The sequence below is a fragment of the Rhinolophus sinicus genome, chromosome 14 (genome assembly GCF_057876585.1).
Source record: "Rhinolophus sinicus isolate RSI-liver-muscle chromosome 14, RSI-T2T, whole genome shotgun sequence".
Taxonomy (NCBI): domain Eukaryota; kingdom Metazoa; phylum Chordata; class Mammalia; order Chiroptera; family Rhinolophidae; genus Rhinolophus; species Rhinolophus sinicus.
In genome coordinates, this window is record NC_142514.1 from 29134195 (window position 1) to 29157336 (window position 23142).

General features: G+C 47.1%; 1 protein-coding gene across 6 annotated transcripts in view; it reads right to left on the reverse strand.

The window, feature by feature from the left end:
- HIVEP3 (HIVEP zinc finger 3) overlaps positions 1–23142 on the reverse strand; it is a 435628-nt gene that overhangs the window by 78350 nt on the left and 334136 nt on the right. For all 6 annotated transcript variants that reach the window (XM_019737161.3, XM_019737160.3, XM_019737156.3 and 3 more), the window contains one exon: positions 15522–15720. The gene's annotated coding sequence lies outside the window, so the exon portion shown is untranslated. The remainder of the gene's footprint in view (positions 1–15521; positions 15721–23142) is intronic.

Sequence of the window (23142 nt, forward strand, 5' to 3'; positions counted from 1 at the left end):
CTGCTAGCTACTGTCCTTGCCAGTCCAGCAGGGTAAATCCAGCACCTCCGCCTATGATGCGGCCCTGGGAGGCTCTGGGGCAGCGAGGAGGGACCAGAGGGCTGCCTGGAGGGAGTGGTGGAGGGCAGCCAGGAGTGCTGGGTGCTCAGTCATCTCCCTGGATGCTAGGCAAGGCATAGCCCTGCTCACTGGCCTGCAGGGACTCCCACTCCCTTCCCAAGAATTCTAAATCCTTCTAACATGGCACAGTCCTCTCCAAATGGCCTTCCCAGCAGGTTTTGGCCCAAGCGAGTGATTTCTCTTTCCCAAGCGGGATCACACCCCTGCCTTCCTGCCCAGGTCACCCAGACCTCCCCAGTCTTGTGGCGATGACAGCTGCCAATTCGTGATTGCTCACTATGTACACAGGGCGGGGCTCAAGATGCTGTACCAATAGTTTCACATGTCATATTTCCATCTGCAGATTTTAGAGAGCAAAGGCTGTGTTTTTATCACCTTTATGCTCTCTGGGCCTGCTCCACAGTAGGCACGCATGGGTATTTGTGAGTGAATGAATGAAATTATAATTGTAGAAAACCTTAGTGAATGGATAGTTTACAGAAGTTGCCTTAATTCTTTTGTGGAAAAAGGAGTATATTAAATTTTGAAACTAGAGAGTTAATGAATAGGATTTTCTAAATTTTGAGTGTCTCTCATAAACATAACTTTTGGAATCTGCTATATTAGATGGTGTCTAGCATAATTCACACATACCATAAAATTCACCCTTTCAAATGTACAATTAAGTGGTTTTTAGCATATTCACAAGGTTGTGCAACCATCATCCTCCTCTAATTCCAGAACATTTTATCACTCTAACGAGAGAGCCTGATGCCTATCGGCAGTCACTCCGGACTCCCCTCAGCCCCCCAGTCCCTGGCAACCACTAATTTATCTACTTTCTCTCTCTATGGATTTGCCTATTCTAGACATTTTATATACATTAAATAATATTATATGTAGTCTTTTGTTCCTGGCTTCTTTCACTTAGTGTTTCACTTAATGTTTTCAGTCATTTGCTTTAAAAATATCAGCCTTTCATGATGTTTCTCGGAGCGCCCTGCCCCCAGGGGTTCTGAGGCCACACGCTTATAAGATCATGTAGGTCAGAGTGAGCTGCTAGGAGCGGACAGTATGGGGTCGGGACAGTGTGGGAGTCCAATGGGAGAACATAGTCACAGCAAGGACAGTCTGAGGCCAGCAGCAGAACCAGTGGTCAGAAACCAATCACACATGGGGACTGCACTAGAATGTTCCTTGGGGGCTGGGAGAGCCCAAGGGAACAGCTGCCTGCAAACCTGATTCTCAGATGGGGAGAAAGGCATGTCAAGGCCGCAGGCCCTGGGCCTTCCATTCTGAGTCTGAAGGGACAGTCCCATTTCTGAGGTGACCTCAAAGCACAATAGGAAGTGTGGGTCCCCAGGGGTGCAGAACAGGCACCAGCCACCTCAATCACTTAACCACCCTCTCTGTCTAAGCCAGGCGTTCTTCTAGCGGGGAAGCAGCTCCTGGCAGGAAATCCCACAAGCTGAGTAGAGCCAAGAAAGAATGCTTTGGTCTTAGGCAGTGTGTGCCTGAATTAATTACTTAATTAATTAGTTAAATCCCTTTTTTTTTTTTTTTTTTAACAATTTTAACTTGTTTTATGACACAGAGGATCTGAGGTGGCTTTTAAAAACAAAATAGGAGCACGAATTAAAAATGACAACTCAGCCCAGGGGAGATGGAAGACAGAAAAAAGGCCTAGACCAGAGGGGTAGATGAGCATGGATAAGTAGTTTAGAAGGCCCCACACGTGGCTCTATTTGGGCCCTGGGATCAGGGCACAGCTTCCTGGCAGCCAAAGAAAGAAGGACAACACAGCTAGTCGCACATTCTCAGTGTCCTGACAATAAACACACCTGTTCCTCAGAAAAAGCAAAGCTCTCCTTGGCACTAAGATCTGAAGGGAATTTCTCTCATGCTGTTTTCAATAGGGAGCCATTCATTAAATCATTCCTCCAAAGCTTCTTGGGCTCCAATGTGCCAACACTGGGCTGGCTCTGCCAGCATCGAAGATGCCAGGTGGGCCCCACCCTTTACATCATTAGCTCTTGTTTGGGAAACACTCTGCCACTTGGTGACCACCATTTCAAGTTTTGCCAGAAACACATACCATCTGCACTGTTATTTTTGAAATATTTTAATTTACATTGACTTGAATGTGACCTGTTAAAACATAGCCTCGTCCTGAGCAATAGGGATCATAGGTGTATCTGCCAACTCTAGGTTTTCATTGAATTAAAGAAATTACTATTAAGATAAAGAATTTTATCCATGTTCCCCTAAAATTACTTCATGTGCTATAATGATTGGTGTCCTGCACTTGAGAAATGAGTCCCTCACCCCCGATGCACGGGGGCACGCCTCCCCTAACGGATGACACCTCACCTCCTCCACCTGACAGAGTGATGGAGATGGTCCCTGAGTGGGCCCTGGGTATGGCTCCCCCACCACACCCCATGATTGTAGAGATGGAAAGGCCCTTGAGAAGCATCCCATTTAAACCCCATGTGTGACAGATGAAGACTCTGGGGCCCAGGGACTCGCCCCAAATCACAAGGTTAGTGACAGGGCAGGTGTCAAGACTTGCCTTTGTCACTTCTCTGGATGGATTGGTGAACATTTGTATAACCAAAGACTGGAACTCACCAAAGGAGTCGAAGAGAGAGAGACTGGGGTCTCGCCCAACCCTGTGGCAAGCCCCGTGAGGGCAGGAACCATGTCTGTTTTGTTCATCAGGGTAAACCCAGCACCCGGCGCTCTGTCTGGTACATAGTAGAAGCTCAGAGAACAGTTGTGGGACGTTAATGCTAAGTTCAGGACGACAGTCTCCTCCGTGGGGGGGAGACTTGATTGTGGAGCGCTATGCAGAGGCTTCCACTATATTTGTTGAAGACTTTTTTAAATGGGGTGGTGTGTTACTGCTGTTTGTTATTTTATTGTCTATTTTGTTGTTGCTGTTTGGTTGAAATATTTTTAAAAATTTAAATATATTTGTTAAATACACGAATAAACCTAGTATCCCTTTAACAAATGTGTTTTCTCTCTGCTAATATAACACTCTGTGCCCCATCTCAAGTAGAAGAAATGGCTCTCATTTCCATGGCAGGTACAGCCCAGTGGGGTGCGGGGGTCTATTCAGCTGGGCACCACTCCCTCCACTGCCAAAGCCTGTGGCACTTAGATGGGGAATCTGAGCATAACAGGCCGGCCGAGGCAGGGTCCACCTCAAACAGGACCGTGGCATTGTTGGTGTGGCTCACACAAACCAAACTGGGTCTGAGAAGACACTTGGAGAACCCCACTGGATTTGCACCGTGAGTGCTTCTGTAAAACCAAGTACCAACCAATGTCTTTGTTCCCCACCTGCACAAAGTACTAGTCTTGGCATATATATTTTGTGAACAACAGAGTATTCTGTTGGGTCAAATGCTAGGCTAGGATGTACTCTGACCTTGCCAAGATGGATCCCCAAGTCTCAGAGCCTTGGGCTTGGAAGGGAGCTCCAAGGTCATTGGCACAATGACCCCATACAGGCCTCAAGCCTCCCGTAGAGGCTTCCCTCAGGAGGCCACTCATGCCCTGGAGCAGCTGCCATCGCTTTTCTTTTTTTTTTTTTTTTGCAAGGAGATGGGAGAGGCATTTTTTGTTTTTATAAAAATGGAATCACCCCATGTACATTTCTCTGCATCTTGCTTTTCTCATGGACAATCTTTCTAGGTCAAAGGCCAATACTATTTTTTTTATTTTATTAGTTTCAGGTGCACAAGACAAAGTAACACTTAGATGTTTATCTTTTATATCCCTCACACAGTGATAACCTCCTTTTCCCCATCTATTACCCCTCTGACATCGCACACAGCCATTACATTTCCACTGTCTCTAGTCCTAATGCTGTACTCCGCTTCTTGTAAGCACACACACACAGAAACTTGTAGTTGACACTCATTATTGTTCAGCTTCAGCTTCACGTGTACAGTGCAGTGATCAGGCATCTACATCATCCCTGAGGTGGTCTCCCAAATGGGACAAGTGTCCATCGGACACCCTACAAAATCTTTACAACATTATTGATTACATTCCCCAAATTAATTTTCAGAACCCCATGGCCGTCTTGTGGTTACCGACTGTTTTCTAATCCCCTCACCTTCCCCCTTATCCCCACCCCCTCCCTTCTAGCAACCTTCAGTTTTTCCTCTATCTCTCCAAAACTGTTTCTGATTAGTTCATTCATTTATTCTTTTCTTTAGATTCCACATATAAACGAGATCATATGGTATTTGTCTTTCTCTGTCTGACTTATTTCACTTAACATAATGTTCTCTAGGTCCATCCATGTTGTTGCAAATGGTAAGATTTCTTTCTTCCTTATGGCTGAGTAATACTCCATTGTATATATGTACCACAGTTTCTTAATCCAGTCATCTACCGGTGGGCATTTTGGTTGTTTCCATGTCTTGCAAAGGCCAATACTTTCTAAGCAGTTAGAATATACCAGGGACAGTTACAAGCACTCGCGTGCATCAAGCCTATGTGACAGGCACTATTATAATCCCTACTTTACCAAAGAAAAGACTGACGGTCAGAAAAGTGATACAACACCGTTTGTAAGTGATTGGATCCAGATTTGAACCCTGGCAGTCTGTCTCCAGAACCTGCCTTCCTGACCACTGTACTTCACTGCCTTTCTAAACAGAGACAGCGTCTGTCTCAAATTCTTCTTAATAGCTGAACCATAGGCCACAGTTTGGATATCACACTTTCAAACTTTCCCTACTGTTAAGTTTTCCTTTTCTTTTCTTTTCTTCTCTTTTCTTTTCTTTTCTTTTCTTCTCTTCTCTTCTCTTCTCTTCTCTTCTCTTCTCTTCTCTTCTCTTCTCTTCTCTTCTCTTTTCTTTTCTTTCTCTTTTTCTTTTGCCACCAGAATTCTGCAGCAAACATCCTTTGTACACATAACTTTACAAACTGGTGCTATTGTTCCATAGGCTTGATTACCAGAAATGGGACCGTGGGTCAAAGGGTACGCGTGTTTTGGGTTGGAATAGCTCTGGGGCCTATTGTTTGTGGTGTCTTCCTAAGGATGAGCCATGTGATTTTCACTCACTGGTTTTGATTCTGTCCCGAGGACACACCTCTGACCCCCTCCTCTCCAGGACAACCCCTGTGAAAACTGAGGACAGTCTTCTCTTTCCCAGTGTCTTCAAATGTTCCTCGGACAAAGTGGTTGGATGTCCCCTACAGCTGGTCCAGACACCTCGTGAAGTGCAGCACCCTCTGGGGCGACCTCCTCCCCACGGGAAGACACGTGCGGAGACGGACGGCATCATTCTGATGTCAGTGGTGCAGTAGGAGAGATCCAAGTAGGTCGGTTCAGAGTGCTTATCTTCAGCTCTCCCCAAATTACATTCATACCTTCCTGAGAAAGAGGCCCTTGGCAAGATATTAAAGGCCAAATTCTACCCCCACATAATAAAAAAATGAAGCTCATTTTTCACTTAGAGAAGATGCCAACGATTTTGGAGCTAGACAGACCTTCCTACATCTTCTAGCTCAATGCATTGTTTACAAAAGAGCCCCGGAGGGCAATGACCAACCCAGGCTCACACATGGGGTATGTGGCAGCATTTGCACAAGCTGGGAGCAGGGTCACTGGGGGGTGCTTTTCTCCAGCTCCGTCTGCCTGCTGGTTCCTAGTAACCGTCTTACTAGAAAGGCGTAGTGTAAATATTTTGCTAAGCAGCCAAGAGAGGAAACTTACCCAGGCTGAGCTGCCCTATGCTGGGTGCTGGCCACGACACAATGCTCAATGAGGGCCATTATCTAGGAAGGGAGGGCTGTTTGTTCCGCTGCGGGTCGGTGCCAGAGCCGGGAGCCACCAGGCTTGCCACTCTGGCTGCCACACAGAAGAGGCTCCTTGCGCTCAGCAGACTCTGTGGTTATGCAATGCCGGGCCAGGAGGTTAACTCTCCCCGGACAGCAGCCAAGCCTTGTTCCTTCCTGCCTGAGTATGTCCATCTGAAAATGCTCAAAATTGAGGGCCTCAGTGTTTGTAAAGAAAAAGTGCTCAAGCACTGAACCTGCTGGTTTATTCCAAAGGGTGCAGTGTGCCCATCCCTGTAGTTCCTGGCACCCTCCTAGTACCGAGGCCCTGGGCCCCAGCCACGGTGTCTGCCCACTATTCCTCGGGTGTCACTCACGAGCCTCACAGAACTGACTCCCAGTCTGTGCTCCAGCCATTCCCTCTGCCTGGAACGCTCCGCTCCCCCTCTTTCTCTGTCAGTTGTGTCTAACCTAAGGCCCCCCTTTCTTAAGCACAAGTTCCATCCCACGTCCTCACAGCCTTCCCTGACTACCCCAGCCACAAGTGACCCAAGCTGAAGTAGTGAGTTTTAGCCAAAAGAGGTTTTGGAAGTTACCTATCCAACTACCCATTTTCCAGATGAGAAAACTGAGGCTTAGAGAGGTTAAGCCTGAGAGCAGAGTGAGTAAATGCATCAGCAAGGTTCTCTTCTCTAAACTCTTTCTCTCATACCTTGCATCCCCTCTGTCAGTGGATCACGTCAGCTCTGCCTTCACTGTACCCAGAATCCAACCACTTCCCATGACCTCTACAGCTGCCACCCTGGTCTGTGACACTGTCACCTCCTGACGATGGCACTAGCCGCCTAGATGGTCTCCTGTGCTGCCTTGGCTTTCCTGCAGTGGGTTCCACGCACAGCCAGCTGGCATTCCTCTGCTTAGACCTCCAGCAGCTTCTCCAGTATCTGCACATCCTCTGCCTGTCAGCTCTCCCCCCTCCTCTCCTCCTAAGCCCCCACCCCACCTCGGCAGCCACACTGGCCTCCTTGCTGTTTCCCCTGGCACAACCCCACCTCTGTTGACTGCCTGTCTTTGACTGTCATCGTGTCACATACTGTATATTTTACATAAGTAAAAGATAATATCTTTATTTTATTGATAATATATTCATATCCTTACTATCTCACTAACGTATAGTATGTGATAAGGTAACAATGTTTTTATCTATTTCCCCTTACTAGAATGTAACTCCAAGTGGCAGGACTTTCTGTATTTTTGTCTCCTAGAATGGTGCATGGCACCTTTTGTTTAGGCAGGGCTAATTTTAAGGATCTACTTCTTTGAGGATGGATGAGAGTGATGGTGGTCCTGGTGTCACCATGGCAGTGTGTGTGTGGGAATGTGTGTATGTGTGTGTGTGAGTGTGTGTGTGAGTTATGTATGTGTATGTGTGTGTGTGTGTGAGTGTATGTATGTGCATGTGTGTGTGTGAGTGTGTGTGTGTGAGTGTGTATGTGTGTGTGAGTAAGTGTATGTGTGTGGAGTGTGTGTGTATGTATGTGAGTGTATGTGTATGAGTGTATGGGTGTGTGAGTGTGTGTATGTGTGTGAGTGTGTGTGAGTGTGTGTGTGTGTGTGTGTGTGTGTGTGTGTAGATAAGTTCGGTGGTACATGCAGGATTCATGGAAGGACAGACTCTGAGGGCCCCAGGGAGGCCAGCTGGGAGGCTGCCCAGATGCTATATTTTTAGGGCCTCATGGGGGAAACACCCAGACGTGGACCTCCGTGCCACCCCAGCCTGGCCTAAGCAGAGCTGCTCCAGAATAGCAAATTCACAGAGGTGGCCACAGAGGCTGCTCAGATGGGGCTGTGAGGATCCAGGTATGGCTGGCCTCTCCCTGCTTCCAGGCACCTTGATGCAAGTCCAGGATCTATATATATACTTAAAAGCTCTCCAGTGGGTGACTTGTGGGCCCCGCTGAGCTTGGGGGCCTCACTTGAGTACCTTTGCACAGAGCTTTATTCCCAATAATAGATATCTGTGGAATGAATAAAGAAAGAGATGAAAGGTAAGGGGTAAAGGCGCTAAGACAGTAACAGGAGAGGAAGAGGAAGGCTCTGAGCAACAAAATGATGCCAGGACACATGCCAGCCAGAACCCAGCAGAGACAGAATGGCAGGGCTTGTCCTGACAGGCGGGGCGGGCGGTTCCAGTTCTCACTGGCTCTCCCACACCTGCAGCTACGCTGGCGGGAGCACAAATCTCAATCAAACAGAAACTAGTGATTTCGGTTTTCTTTGGATTGACATTTTTATTTACCCTGAGAACAATTTCTTTGAGGTTGGCTGGTTTTATTCTAAAAAGGGGCCCAAACTGAGTTACCTGGTGACTGTTTAAATCTCTCTTTTCTTGGTCTGCGCCTGCCCATCCTGACTCCGCTCTCACCTCTCACTTCTCTTTTTCATCCGACCAAGCCTTTTCTTCCTAGGTGTGGGTGCTCATTCCTCAGGCTTTGGTCCTTAATCCCCTACTTGTCTCTGCATTTCTCACCTTGTTTTACTAGCAGCTTCCACAGCTGCACACATCACCTGCTCTGCCCTGAACTCCCCAGTCCTGCATTTCCAGCTGCCGACATCTTGGCTTGGCCATCCTGCTGGCCTCTTAAATTCAATGTGCTTGGCACCAAACTCACCTTTTCTCCTCCTCTGCCTCTGGTACCACCATTCCCCTAAACCCCCAGGCTTGCAATATCAGAACCAACTGGGAACCCCTCTCCTCTGACCCCATCTCACCCAGCCATCCAGCCATGCAGCCCACTCATTCCCTCACTTGCTCAACACTCACTCACCAAGCACCACTGTGCAGCAGGTGTGCTGGACATTCACCATGCCTGTCCTCCTTCCTCTGTGAGACCTCCAGGACTACCCCAGGCCCTGCGATTGTGAGAAGCCTGTTCCAAACCAGGCAGTCCCACATCTGCAAGTAACTCACAGTGTGACCTTGGGCAAGTCACTTGTCATGTCTAAGCTTGATTGTCCTGTCTGCTCTTGGAGAGGATTATTCATTCCTGACTTACCTCTGACCGGCTTGGCTGTGATACCTACAGGTAATGCTAATCTAAAGAAACCTTATGATGGTCACATCCAACCATGTTGCAGCCTTCCTCTTCTTACAGACCATGCAGGCTCCTAGCCTCCAGTCTGAGACTGGGTCCCAGAAAAGAAAAATATGCCAGGCAATTTCATTGCAGAGAGAGGGATAAAGTCTAAACTCCCTCGCCATCCCCCAGTCCTTGAGCAGACCATAGCCCTGCTTTCCAGACGTAGGTCTCATCAGCCTCCCATGGGATGGCCCTCAGTGGTCGCAAGGCTGCTCTGTCCACTCAGAACCCTGAACCCAGAACCGAGTCTGCTCTTTTCCTGCCAGATCTCCAACACAGAAAGCCTTCCTCACCTCCCTCTCTCTGAAAGTCTCTATCCCATCCTGCAAGGTCCAACTTAAATGCCTTCTTCTTCCCTAAGGGTCAGAAACACCACTTGTCATCGGTCCCCAACAGACACATCCACCGTCATCTTCTACCTGGGTCACTGGCTGGCTTTTCACAGGCTCACATCCTAGTTTCCTAACCAGATTGAGCAACTTGAGGGCCACCGTCCCTCTGGCAGCTCTATGTGTTCAATAGCAAATGCTTACTGTGCATCTATGAAAGCCTAAGTGCACACCCCAGTGGCACACGGAGGAGGGAGGCAGAACTCCTGCCCGGAGGGACGCCCTCTCTATGACAAAGACAGAGAGTATTTGATCAGAGGAGGAATAAAGATAGGGAACCACAGCATCCCAGAGCAGAGGTTCTCATGCCACAGGGGAGGGGCATGTAGGGGGGCAGAGAAGGAAAATCCAGAAAGAAGCAACAGCATGTGCCAAGGATTCAAGTATGAGCAGTTCTGAGCAGCAGCGGGGCAGGAGGAGGAAGTGGGACGGAGACCTTAGGAATGGCTGCCCTGGGAATGCTGAGCGAAGCAGCTGGATTCATCCTGTAGGTCAGGAGTTGGCAAATCCAGCCACTGCCTATTGTACGTAAAGTTTCAATGGACACGGCCACGCCCATTCTTTTCCACGCTGTCCGTGGCTACTTTAATGCCACAACAGCAGAGGTAAGTAGCTGCAAGAGAGACTGATTGGCCAGCAAAGCTTAACATATTTACTCCCTGGCCATGGAGAGAAAAAGTTTTGCTGATCCCTGCTTGTCGGCACTGGAAGCTATAGGTGAATTTAAGCAGGGGACAGCATGGTTAGATTTGTGTTTTATTTTTCTGTCACTCTGGGACAACGAAGGGATAGGCTGATGCAGACAAGCCAGTGGGAAGAGAAGGTGGGTGGGAGGCTGGTATAACTGTCCAAGTGGGAGACGAATATCGACAATAAGAGATTTATTCATAGTTGTGCGCCCTCCCTGGGCTAAGCCCTTTACACATATTCCCTCATTTACTCTGCACAGCAACTGCAGGTAGTGTTATTATCCCGATCTTATAGACATGGCACAGAGAGGTGAGGCCGCTTGTCCAAGGTCACACAGCTGGTAAGCTGTGTGAGCAGAGCTAGGAGGCAAACCCAGTGCCAAGTTCAAGGGGCCCTCAGTGCCAAGCTCAAGGTCTTTGGGGTAGAGCATGTTTGCTTGTTGACAAATCCCTTCAAGCTTCCCTGAGAATTCACAGAACACAAGTCCTCTACAGGAGAAGCTCTACCCTGAGTTGAGTCAGGCAGGAAGTGGGAGGCAGGAGTGTGGCTATTTTGGAAAAGCGACATGAAAAACCACGAAACTTCCTACCTGTCCCGTTTTGCTCCCATCTGTCCTCGGAAACAAGGCTGCCCCTCTCTTAGATAAAAAGGTGTTTCTCCCCACACAGTGGCTCCGCTGCTGGTGGTGGGAGAAAGCACTAAGCTTAGCACACGTTTGCTATTTTTAAAGGACTATATAAACAAACAGGGCTATGTAAATACGAAAAAAATGAGGTCATCCTTTTAAAATCTAAAAATGTTCTTTTTCTATGGGGTGAGCAGCAAAACCTCAGAAAGAACTGGTGCTTTTTAATCCCCAAGAGACCTTCGCCAGCCCACAGCCACTCAAAGCCAGCAGGCCTGCCCTTCCCTTCCTTGGACCCACCTAGGGAAGGCAGGAGGTCTGGCAGTCGGGACTCCTGGGTTTTATTCCTGGCTCTGTGGGCTTTGCCTCGAATGCCCAACGCCAAGGCCCAACCCCATCCACCATCTCCTTGGGGCCCTGACATCCGGCCCCACCCAGGTCACTCATAAGCACTGTGCATGTTCATGTTCCCTCCTCGTGCACAAAGCTGGTTTGGCATGCTGACCCAGCTGACCCCTCTGCCATCCCTGTCCTCTCCCCTGCCCACCCCCTCACGACCTTGACCTGCTGAGTGGCCTCAAATGCCCTTTGCATACTGATTAGAAGCCATTTGTATGCTTATCCACCCACACCCACCCCCGCTTCTCTTCCCATATTTTGAACTTTCCCTTTGTCCTTCTGGATCTCTTCTTCCAAGATGATGGCTAGAACTCAGTAGGTAGCCCTAGAGCGCTGTGCTTAAGTCATCAACAATTGTCAGGAGACACCTAAGCTTTGGCAGGAGCACAGGTGTCTTCTCTGTGTTTCCTGAGTACTTTTTCCACATCTGAGCCCCCTCCCCGCCCAGTCACCTTGCTTCTCTCCTCCACCATCTCTCACTACTTCCTCCTCTGCCTCCCAGCTCTCAGCATCCTTGGCCTCTCCGTTATCCTTAAGCACAGAAATGAGAACCACCAATATTTCACAAAGGGGAGGTTTTCAAATTCTGTTCTATGGAAGTGTTTCAGAGGTTCTTCAAATGTCACGTGAGAATTTTATTCCAAAAATATAGTTTGACTCCTATTAAAACTGTTACGAAAAGCGGACCTGCACCTTCAAACATGGTCTATGGCACACTGTAACACACTGAGTACAGCCAGCGGGTGCGGCCAGCTTAATTTGGTTTGTGCCGACCTCAGACTACGGTCTGGGTAGCTCTTGAACTTCAGTATTGAAATGCGTCTTCAACTAGAAAGACTGGAGCCCTCTATTGCACATCTTTATGTTGTTTAAATTCAGGACTATACACGCTTACATAAACCACACAAACAAGTACACCCTAAAGCTTGCAGTGATATGAGAACGTCTTACATGAATTATCACAAAAATGTCGTAAATAGCTGTGTGCTTCCTGTGTGAGTGTTGTAATAAGAAGGAATTCAAGCAGTTGTTTGAAACTGTCAGTGATACAAAGCAGAATTCCCTCCTCGTCCTTCCCAATGGTCCACAGAACACTGAACTGATTACCGTCCTGGGCTGCAAGGTAAGATGTTAGAAATCTGCTACCATTCACAGACTCTTCTTGATACAATTTAGAATTTTCTTAACACCGTGGAACCAAGCCAAAAACAAAACAAGAAACCCATGAAAAAGCAATCCTGGTTGTTACAGCTGATACAGCAATACAACGATCATCTAGAACAGAGGCCAGCAAACTTCTATAAAGGGTCAAATCATCAATATTTTTGGCTTTGGGGGGACAGACAGTCTCTGTCACAACTACTCAGCTCTGCTACTAGAGCGGGGAAGCAGCCATAGACAATGCGTAAATGAGTGACATGGCTGTGTTCCAATAAAACTTTATTTACAAAAGTCAAACCGCAGCCTGGGTTAGGACAAATGAGCTGTAATTTGCCCACTCCCGATCTAGACCCTGAGATTTCAAGGCATGTATGCATCAGACTCATTGTTCTATTGAAGGACTTTCACAATAAATAGATGTTAAAAATTTGAACTTAAAAATAAATGTGTATTAATACAAGTGTATTAATAAACTATCATTTTAATCTGTTGTATATTATTGACATTCCATGCAGGATTTGACTTTTCAAAATACTACAGGCTTCTAAGACTGTGAGAGTTAGCAAACTACCAGCAGAGAACTTTGCTGCTGAGAAAATGCTTTCATATCCATTTTCAAATTGGGTTCATCCTCTAGTCACTGATCCAGAAATCACATTTATTCTGGAGAAAGCCTCAGTCCAGGTTCCTACTAAAGGGGTGAGGGTGGGGGGGCTCCTCTGACTCTACAGCTCCCTGCCCTCAAATAATTCCCAACGTAGCCGTTCCCAAGCCTCAGATGGTGTTAATGAGCCTCTCCAGCACACGGGAGTCTGCGATGCTACCCGAGGTTGGCATGTGGCTGGCTCCTGCTTGGCACACCCACCTGCTTGGGCCTGAGCCTTCCACCTCATTCAGATGCCATATATTCCAGCCCACTTCCTGGTGGCTGGGGAAAGCTGGGCCAGCAGTGGGCCACGAGCTCCTGGACACTCCAGAAGCACTGAGTCAGCGCCCCATTAATCACAGATGCTTTTATTCCCCAGGGAGAGCACAGGAAGGGGTGGGGACCAGATTTCTTGCTGGAACTCACAACTCATTTCCCCCTGAGCCAGTCCCATCCTTTACAGATTCTTCCATGCAGCTAGCAGAGTCCACATGGACAGAAGGAGAGTTTGGGAGTGAAGCAGGGGAGGACGCATGCCAGGTCTCGGCAGGATTCCCCGCTCTGCCCTCCCCATGACAGCCCCCCGTATCTCCGCTCGCATCCCTCAGAGGTCTCTGTTTCCAGCCTAGTTTAAGTATCTATTGCACAGCTAGTGAAATAAATCCAGACTCTGCCCTGAGACTTCCAGTGGAGGAGACCCATAAACGGCTGTGACATGTGCAGAAGGAAACAAATGCTAAATTGAGGAACCGTGAGGTACCCCAGGATGCTAAGGACGGAGGACGCATCCATCATGACAGTAACTGATTCCCACCAAAACGTAGCTGTTCCTGGGCGGAGGGGTCATCCTTGAAGCTGTTACTGCCTTGTTTCAGGAAGCATCTTGGAAGAGAAGAAAGTGCTGGGTCTTTTGTAGCCAGAGGCTCTGTTGTTTACTAGCTGTGTGGCTGTCTTTAAATTACTGAACCGCTCTGGGCTGTTTCTTTACTTTTACAAAAGGGGAACTAGAACCAGCTTCATTGGGTTTTCTACAGGACCCAGTCTTGTCTAAAGTGCCAGGGCCCATGTGCAGTGCCAGTCCTTTTCTTCACCCTGACTCTTAGGAACTCATGTGCTGTCCCCCTGAGAGGACAGAATGGTGTCTGATCTGCCCATGTGAGTCAGAGGGGCTGCTCATGTTTGGGGAGCCCTTGCATTCAGCATCATTCTAGGGGCCTTACCTGTATTTTCACAGCAGCCCTCTGAGCTAGGTACCACTACTTTCCCATTTTACAGGCGAGAACGATGAGGTAGACAGACTGAGCAACTGCTGGAGCTGGAATTTGACCTTGGGAAGATGCCGAACCTTCACTATCAAGCACCACGTCAAACATCCCCTCCAAATGCGGCTCAAATGCCCAGTCCTTCCTGGAGTCCAGGGCATGACCCTTTGACCTCTGTGAGAACCCGGGCCCCAGTGAGGCCCAGCTACCCCACAGTTCAGGCAGCTCCAGTGGTGCCATCTCTGAGGGCTGCCTGAGGCCTGCCCTCCTCTCCGTGAGAAAACTTCTGCTTGGAGGGAAGCGGAGGAGGCACTGCCAGGCTGGGAAGTGGCTCCTGGACTCACAGCCAAGCCCACAGACCCAGACACAGGATGAGCACTTCCAGGGTCCCCAGATCACCCAACCGTTGGCTACTGCAGAATCAAAATAGAGATTCTTGTGTCCCCAATCCCTGCGAGTCTGATTTAGAGAGCACGGGAAGCTACTGTGTTTTAGCAAGGCACTCTCCCCTGTCCTTGGGTGGTTAGGATGTATCCACAGTCAGACAAAACATCCAAGACATAGTCCCCACCCAGTGAGCTTCTAACACCACGCACCTAACCTGCACTACAACTTGAACTTCTAACCTAAAACCACAACGCACGCCTGAAGAACAAAAAAGAGAACACACACACACACACACACACACACACACACACACACACACACACCAATGCTGTTCGGTCAGTATCTCTGGAGGTGATACGAAAATTAAAACAAAGATTCTCCAGGTGATTCTCATGTGCAGCAGGGTTGAGAACCCGATGTCCTTTCAAGTGTCCCCAACAGGGAGGGCCCTGAGGAGATGATGCTCAGTCTTCAGCATCCTCTGTGCTCCTCTGACTAGGGAGTCGGTGGGCTGGGCTCTTTAGGCAATAGCCTTCATGGGGGGAGGGCAAAAAGGGGAGCAGAGAAGCAGGTGGAGCTCTGGAAAACAGGAGGACACAGGAGGGGCTGGAGTGTGGGGAGGCTGTGGCCTTTCGAGAGAAGTTGTTGTCAGGGACAGAAGGGAAACTGAGGAATTGGGGGCATAGGACTGCATTTTTGGGGAGACAGTGTGTTGGCCGTGAAAGAGTGTGCCACTCAAGGTCTCTATTCCTGGCCAAGGAAGTCCCGAGACGTTCCCACTTTCATAGAGGCTTAAGGGAGGTAATAATAATAATAAAAAATAATAATGCATTTTAAAGAGGAAGCGCGCTAGCAAGCTTATGCCAGAAAGACCAAAATGGCGGCCCCGGCAAGCACAGTCAGTGACAGCCCATTTCTTACCTGTGCTGAAGGCACCACTTTCGATGACCAAAACTAAAACGCTGTTCTCTTTGAAAACCAGCGTTCATGTCCACTCCTGCTGCAGCCGCCCTCCTCTCACGCTCTGCTCTTCCCTTTGGAAGGGGGAGCTTGTTTGTCCAGTATCGCTTGAGGCTCCTCCATGAACTAGTTTGAGGCTGCCAGGTTTGTGTCTCGAGTCCTGCAGGGGACGGTTGAAAAATATGGTCAAGGGATTTGCTTGGTCAAGTTCTTTAGACACAGAACAATCTCTGCTTGGCCTTCGGAAGCCCAGGCCCCCAACTCCTCCCAAGCGACTTGTCTTGGAGCAGGGCTAGATCCCCATGTTCCCCAGGGAGGATGGTGTAGCCTGGTGGCCTCCTTGTACCCAGCTCCTAACGTCTCTGCACCTCCATTTCTTCACCAGTATAGTAGGCAGATTCTAAGATGGCCCTCAAGGTTTCTTGTCCCCCTGGTGTAACGTCCTGCATTATCCCCAGGACTGCGAATATACTAGATTTTTACCCCTATGATTAGGTTATGTCATAGGGCTGACAACATTAAAATAGGAAGATTATTCTGTGGGCTTGACCTAATCAAGAAAGTCCCTTAAAAACAGGGTTTTCTCTGGCTGGTCACGGAAGAGAAAGTCCTAGACATTAGAACCACAAGAAGGAATTGACTTGTGCCGCCTTAAAGACGGAGGGCGCCATGTGGAAAGGACCTGAGGGCAGCCTCCGGGAGCTGAGAGTTCCTGACCCCACGCCAGCTGACAACAAGAAAGAAAACAGGGCCTGGGTTCCGTCAACAACCTGAATGAGCCTGGAAAAGTGGAATTTTCCCCAGAGCCGCCAGGCGAGAACTCAGTCTAGGAACACGTGGATTTCAGCCCTGAGCAGAGAACCCAGCCACTCCACGCCTGACTTCTGACTTATAGACCTGTGAGCTAACCCCTGGATGTTATGTCAAGCCACTGATTTTGAGGTAATTTGTTACACAGCAAGAGAAGACTAATACAACCTGCAAAAGTGACCCATACTCAGGCATGAGTGAGAATTAAATACAATAGTAGACATAAAAGCACACTGTATTCTCCAAATCACTGGACAAAACAGAGTATTCAGGGCCCAGGAAGGCCTGGTTCAAGGCAGGGGCTGAACAATCATTACTGGATGAATGGACGAATGAGTGAGCATCAGTTTTTAATAATCAACTTGCCAGGCTAGTGTAAGGATCAAACAAGAAAATACAGAGGAACGTACTCCATGATCGAGAAAGCCTGAGTTCTTTAAGTGTGGTGTGGTATGTCCCCTTCATGCCGCTCCCTTGCCACTATACTCTGGTTTATCTCCTGGAGGCAGTGTGGTGTGATGGTGAGAATGTGGCTTCTGGGGTCAAGATGCCTGGGTTCAAATCCTGGCCCTTCTATTCGTTACCTCTGCAGCTTTGGAAGGTTGCTTAGCCTTGCTCTGTCGGCAAAAGCGGGGCTAAGAATGGCATGTACCTCCCACGGTTTTAATGATTCAGTACCCGTAACGTGCCTGGACCAATGCCTGGCACATGGTACGGCAGGTGTAACTGCTATGGATACCACCCCAGAGCAGAGCCAGTAATCCCAGTCTGGAGTCATCCGCACACAGGGCTGGAGCATTGTCATCTTCCTTCTCTTGGGCGCCATGCTTTCTATTGACGCAGCCTTGGAATGGTTAGTGTTTTGGCAACTGCACTCCACTGCTGGTTCCTACAGAATGCATGGGTGACCGAAACCCCTCTGCTTTCCCCACCCTCCACCACACTTGCTGCTTTCAAATTCAAACAGCCCTGCCCCACACCCCAGAACAGCACTGTACCACCATGCAGTAGGTTTGAATGTGCTCCGTGGCCTCTGTCTGTCGTTTCCTGATCCTGTTGTCCAAGCTCTTAGCCACTCCACGGTTTTCCATCATTCCCAGATCTGACCTCACCCCCTCCAATAGATCCCAGTTATTACTGAGAATGGCTGTGTTTGACCTTCCCAGAGTAGAAACACTGATTTCTCAGAACACGCTATTCTCCACACATAGTCCACAGTTTCCCACCTCCGAGCCTTCGCTCAAAAGCTATTCCCTTCCCCCATGACCATGTCTACCCAGACAAATCCTGCCCATCCTCCCTCAGAAGCCTCAGCCAGCTCCCCAAACTGGACTTAAGTCCTTCCTCCCAGAATACCCCGAGCACATTTGTTGTGCCTTTCAAGATAAATAACAGTGCTCATGTGCACTGTTACACCCCTTGTGGGCTGCACACACCTCCGCGGGGTCAGTCTGACTCACCCGCCCCTCCCCCCAGAGCCTGGTATGGCGTCCCACACAGTCAGTGTACAACAATTCTCTTTAGAACCTAATTCGGTTGTTCATTCATTTAACAGACGTGCATTCAGTGCCTATTTTGGGTCTGGCACGGTGGTAGGTAGGTGTTGGAGATAAAAGACAGTAAAGATTCAGTATCTACATTTGGGGGTGGCAGAGGGGCAAAGGATCAAAGGAATGCATTCTAGTGCCGCTGGTTCTAAGCGACCACATGGTGAAGGCATAGAGAAGAGAATAGTTGATTTGGACAGAGAGCGGATATTTCAAAGGAAGCAGTGTGAGTAGACAGGAGACCCATAACTGGCCAAATGTTCAAGAAATCGCATGCTGTACACATGTCTGGAGGTGAGGGGCAGCGCTAGCTCATGAGGGAGGCGCTGGGCAAGGGAAGAACTTGATGTATGAAATAGCCAGGGCTTGATCGTGTGGTGGAGTGAGGTCACCGGGTCATTTCAGTCAGTGAGGTAATTCGGTCAGGACCAGGGCTGTGGCTCGAGGAGAGGATGGGATGAGGCGGAGCGGTGAGCACCGCTCTCCCTCCCACAGGAGAGGCCAGCATCTCCTGCACAGCACGCCCAGCCTCCAGCGGCAGGTGGGAAAGCTGGTGGACATGCCTGCATCCGTCCACTGTGAGATGTTACACACACACCTGAGGTTCTACGTGGCAAACTGAGTCCATTTGTTTACCTCTTCTCCCCCACACATCACTGAAATAAAGAGAGAAATGTACGAAGAAGAACAGACTCATAGTAACACCAGCTTGGTCAGCAAGTCTGAGGAAAAGCAGACAAGTGGGAGTGACAGAAAATCTAATCAGAGCTAAGCCAGCCTCACCCCACAAGGGCAGGGAGAGGCCCACTTGCCAAACGGCCGGGAACCCACTCACAGGCAGGGGGAGCTGGGACGGGGCAGGCTGGACGGAATCCCTGAAACCCAAGGATGCTGAGGGAATCCTTCAGGTTTCCAGAGAGTAAAGTGGGAGCGGGAAGGGGAGAGCAGTAACCAGCTGCCCCCACACCTTACTGTCTTCATTAGCATGAGTTGCTTCTTCCAGGAGACTCTAGCCCTGACAAATGGCTTGATTGCTCATCACAGAGACTTCCTGAAGGATCCATTAGCTTTTAATACAACAGTTTGTGCCTTAAGATTGTCTGAAGCCTTTGCCAACCCCAAATTCCTCCTCCCTGTTTCCACCAGCCCCATATAACCCATTTTAGAGACTTTTAATCCTCAGCAAATCTCCCCCTTTCTCTGGTCCTCCAGACATGACCTCGTTCCGCGGAGGCGATCTTCCCCCTTACACAGGTGAGCTATAAACTCAGCTTCATCTCTGACAGTCGCTACAAAAATTTCGAGAATCAAATTGACATTGGACTTGACATCCACGTCACCCACTGCTAGAGGGCAACAGAGCAAAGACTACAGAGCTTTGAGGAAAAAGAGTTAAAGCCCTGAGAACTGTTACTCAGCCAAGTCTCAAAGCCAAAGAGAGAAGCACTAAAAATAGCATGCCACCCACTTATCTTTTCTTAAAAAAATTACTCAAGGAATTACTCCAACCAAATAAAAGCTGTATCAGAATAAGTAATTCAAGAAAGGGCAAGACAGGACACACAGGAAATCGTGATGAACAATAAAAGCAGGAAAATGCACAGTCAAATCTAAACAAATGTTGTTAATGATCCCACCTTGATGGGAAATAGACACCATTTAATTCGTGACATTAACAGAGAAGTATGGGTTTTCCTTTTTTTATTTAAGGGTAACCATTTCTAGAAGAAAAATAAGATACAGACCTTTTAAACCACTGTGTGCGTGTGTGTGGGGGTAGGATGGGGGAGGAACAAAGAAATTCAAATCATCAAGAGTTAGGAAAGGGAAAACTAGACAGGAGTGAAAAAGGTATCATTAAAAAGGACAAAATAAGATGAAGAAAGGGAGACCAAACACGTCAATAAATACAAGAATGTGAATAAATGAAATTACCCTACTTTAAGATAAGAGATCAGATTGGGTTAAATAAAAAACTCAGCCATATGCTTTTGGAAGTGACACACTTAAAACAAATTGACAAAGAAAGGTTGAAATCAAAGAAATGGCAAGAAGCCATAACAGGCAAAATGGAAACAAAAAGAATGCAGGAAAGTCAATATTAATATCAGCCAAAATGCAAAAATGTTAAATAGAATAAAATGGGGTATTTTATATTACTAATGGGTTTACTTCTCCAAGACACAGAAATCATGAACCTTTACCTTCCTTCCCCCTGCACAACAGAATCAATACACTTTTAGAACCACAAGGAGAAGAGCAAACAATAGTAAAAGTCTTGAGCACATTACTCACAATTTGTTGGTACAAGTAACCTTTAGTGAAAACTATGGAGTATCTGAAGATAATTAGTAAGCCTAAATTCACGCATACTCCAGAAACAGAGGAAATTGCTTTTTCTCAAATGTCCTTGTACTAGAGGACAAGAAAAGCTCACATTCCAACACATACAGCATAGTCTCAGTTCTCAAGCAATATATTAGAAATTCACAAGAGGCAAAAAATAAAAAGTAACCTATGCACATGACAATTTCAAAATGCTTTTCTAAATAACTCTTGAGTCAGGGGACAGCAAGACAGAAACTGTAGAATATTTATAAATGTCAAACCTTGAGAACCCAACTTTTAAAAATCTGTGGACTGTAACAGAAGCCATATTTGGAGGAAAACACAAACCTTAAATGCTTATAAAATAAGAAAGGTTGAAACTTAATGAATTAAGCATATAACCTGAGCAGCTTAAAAAGGGTTAACATAAACCAAAATAATCTAGAAGGAAGAAATAAAGTTGAAAACAAAAACAAATGAATGAGAATAGTACAGCAGCCACAATAAAAGAAATATAAAGCCGCAAACTGGTTCTTTGAAACAACAAAATAGACAAACCACTGGCTAAACTGATTAGCAGCAAAAAGCAGAATCACAAATAAGGTTAAGAAGGACAATGTAACCATGTATCCGCACATTATTTAAAATTTAAGAGAATTTGATACAGAAGCTGATGTCAATGAATTTGAAAATAGATGATTTTCTAGAAAATTATAAATTGTAAAACTGAACAAGAGGGAGAAAATCTAAATAGACCAATAATGACAGAGAAACAGATAAGGTTGCCAAAGGTGGAATTCTAAAGTAACAGAGAAAGAATGGATTATTTAACCAGGAGAGCGATGACAACTGTCTGGCTGTCTATTCATTCAACAGATATTTTAGTGACACTATGTATAAGAAACTGTGTCTGGGGACTGGAGATTCCTCAGTGAACAAAACAGGAAGGGTCCCTGCCTTTGTGGAGGTGAGGGTCTAGCCAGGTGAGATGCACAGTAAACACACAAGCAGGTAAAATAAATGGTATGACAACAAATGAGATACAGAGCGAGAGGGTGGGACATTCTATTTTAAATAGTGTACATTCACCACACTCACACAGAAATTTGTTCGGATTAAAGATATAAAGAAAACACATAAGCAAACACATTAAAATACCAGATCTATTAGAAAACTTGTATAATTTAGTATTAGAAAATAACTATCAAAGCCCGAAGTGAATCTCAGTGTTCCTACAGGAAAAGATTAATAAATTTCACTACATAAAAATATTAAGCACAATTTACATCAAAAGGCCCCACCAACAGTTACAAAGCAAATGATGGACTAGAAAGATATTTGCAACATATATGAAACAGGGTCAATATCCACAACATGTAAGAAGCACCCACAAAACAGTAAGAAAAGACACATAGTCAATGAAATGAAGAAAGGAAATAAACATCATTTTTCATGAAAGGAAAATGTCTAGTAAAGCTATGCAAAGATTCCTGGCCTCATTAATAACTGAAGGATGTATGTTAAAAGTCGGTATCACCTTTCTTCTGGTTGCTTGGCAAAGAGGAAAAGGATTACTACCATTCAGTGTTAGAGAGGAGTGGCCAAAATTTATGTTGACCTAGCAGCTTCACAAGTGCACACACACAAATACACACATATCATCTTCCACAAACATACACACAGATGCACACACACATGACCACGGTAGCACCATTTTTAACAGTGAACATGGAAACAACTTAATATCCATCAACAGGGAATTGGTTTAATAAGTAAATGATGACAAATCCACCCACTGAAATAGTAATAGGACAATAGCTTTTCCTAATTAAAAATAAATATATGCTCCTACCAATACTAGAGATTCACTGTGATTTTATGGGTCAAACATGGGGCTCAGCACTTCTCCTGGGTGATCTCCCTTACTCCTTGCAGCCGCTGGATGAACACAGCACTGCTGGCCCCTTTCCCACATGAGACTTAGCTGAGAGACCTGACAGGTGGGTAACTTTGGTCTGTCTGACTCTGAGCCTGCACACTTGGCTGCTGCACACACTTCCTCTCAGTGGGATGGTGTGATAAAAGCGGAAAAGCCAACACCATAGACACACACATATCTGTGTAGCCGTGAATGCTACAGAGGACCTGGAGGATAAACACTAAGCTGTCAGCTCGGCCTAGGGGTGGGGCTGTGGAGTGGGCAGGGTTTGGAACATGCATTTTCTTCTTTATACATCTGTATACTGTTCATTTTTTTTTTTTTTTTTTACAAAAAGCATGTATCACTTTTATAATTTAAAAATGATATAAAAGTGTCTTATTTTTAGAAAACAGCTGAATAGGGAAGGCCTATCAGGGCAAGAGGGGTCCATCTCCAAGGTGATGCCCACTCAGGGCAGAAACGACCAGGGCCAGCTCCTCTGCAGGCCCCACCCCAAATCACAAGGAGAGAGGCCAGTCCTCTCCCCTCCCCATCCTCACTGAAGAACCAAAGCATCACAGCATGGCCTCTGCTGGCAGGGGGAGGGTGCCCCACATCCTGCCTGGGCACTAAGGGTTGTCATCACTACAGGGGAAGTTCAGCTGATGAAGGGTTAAGAAAAAAACCAAAAAACCCAGATGCCCTCAGGGGCCAGCCTTACTGGGTCACTAGCTGCAGCCACAGCAGCTTTTCAAGGGCTGGCAGGGAAACCAGTGGGATCCAGCACTGAGCCTCACTCTGAGCCCTGAGAAGATGGTTAAAGCCGGCTCTGAGGCCCCAGATGCTCTCCTGACATGGAGCCTGTCCCTCTACTGTGAATGGGACATCAGCAGATAGGGCCAGCACACGGATAAGCTGAGTTTGATCTGCTTGGGACAGGAAATTGTGGGACAAATTTTTTGATTTTTGTTTCTGC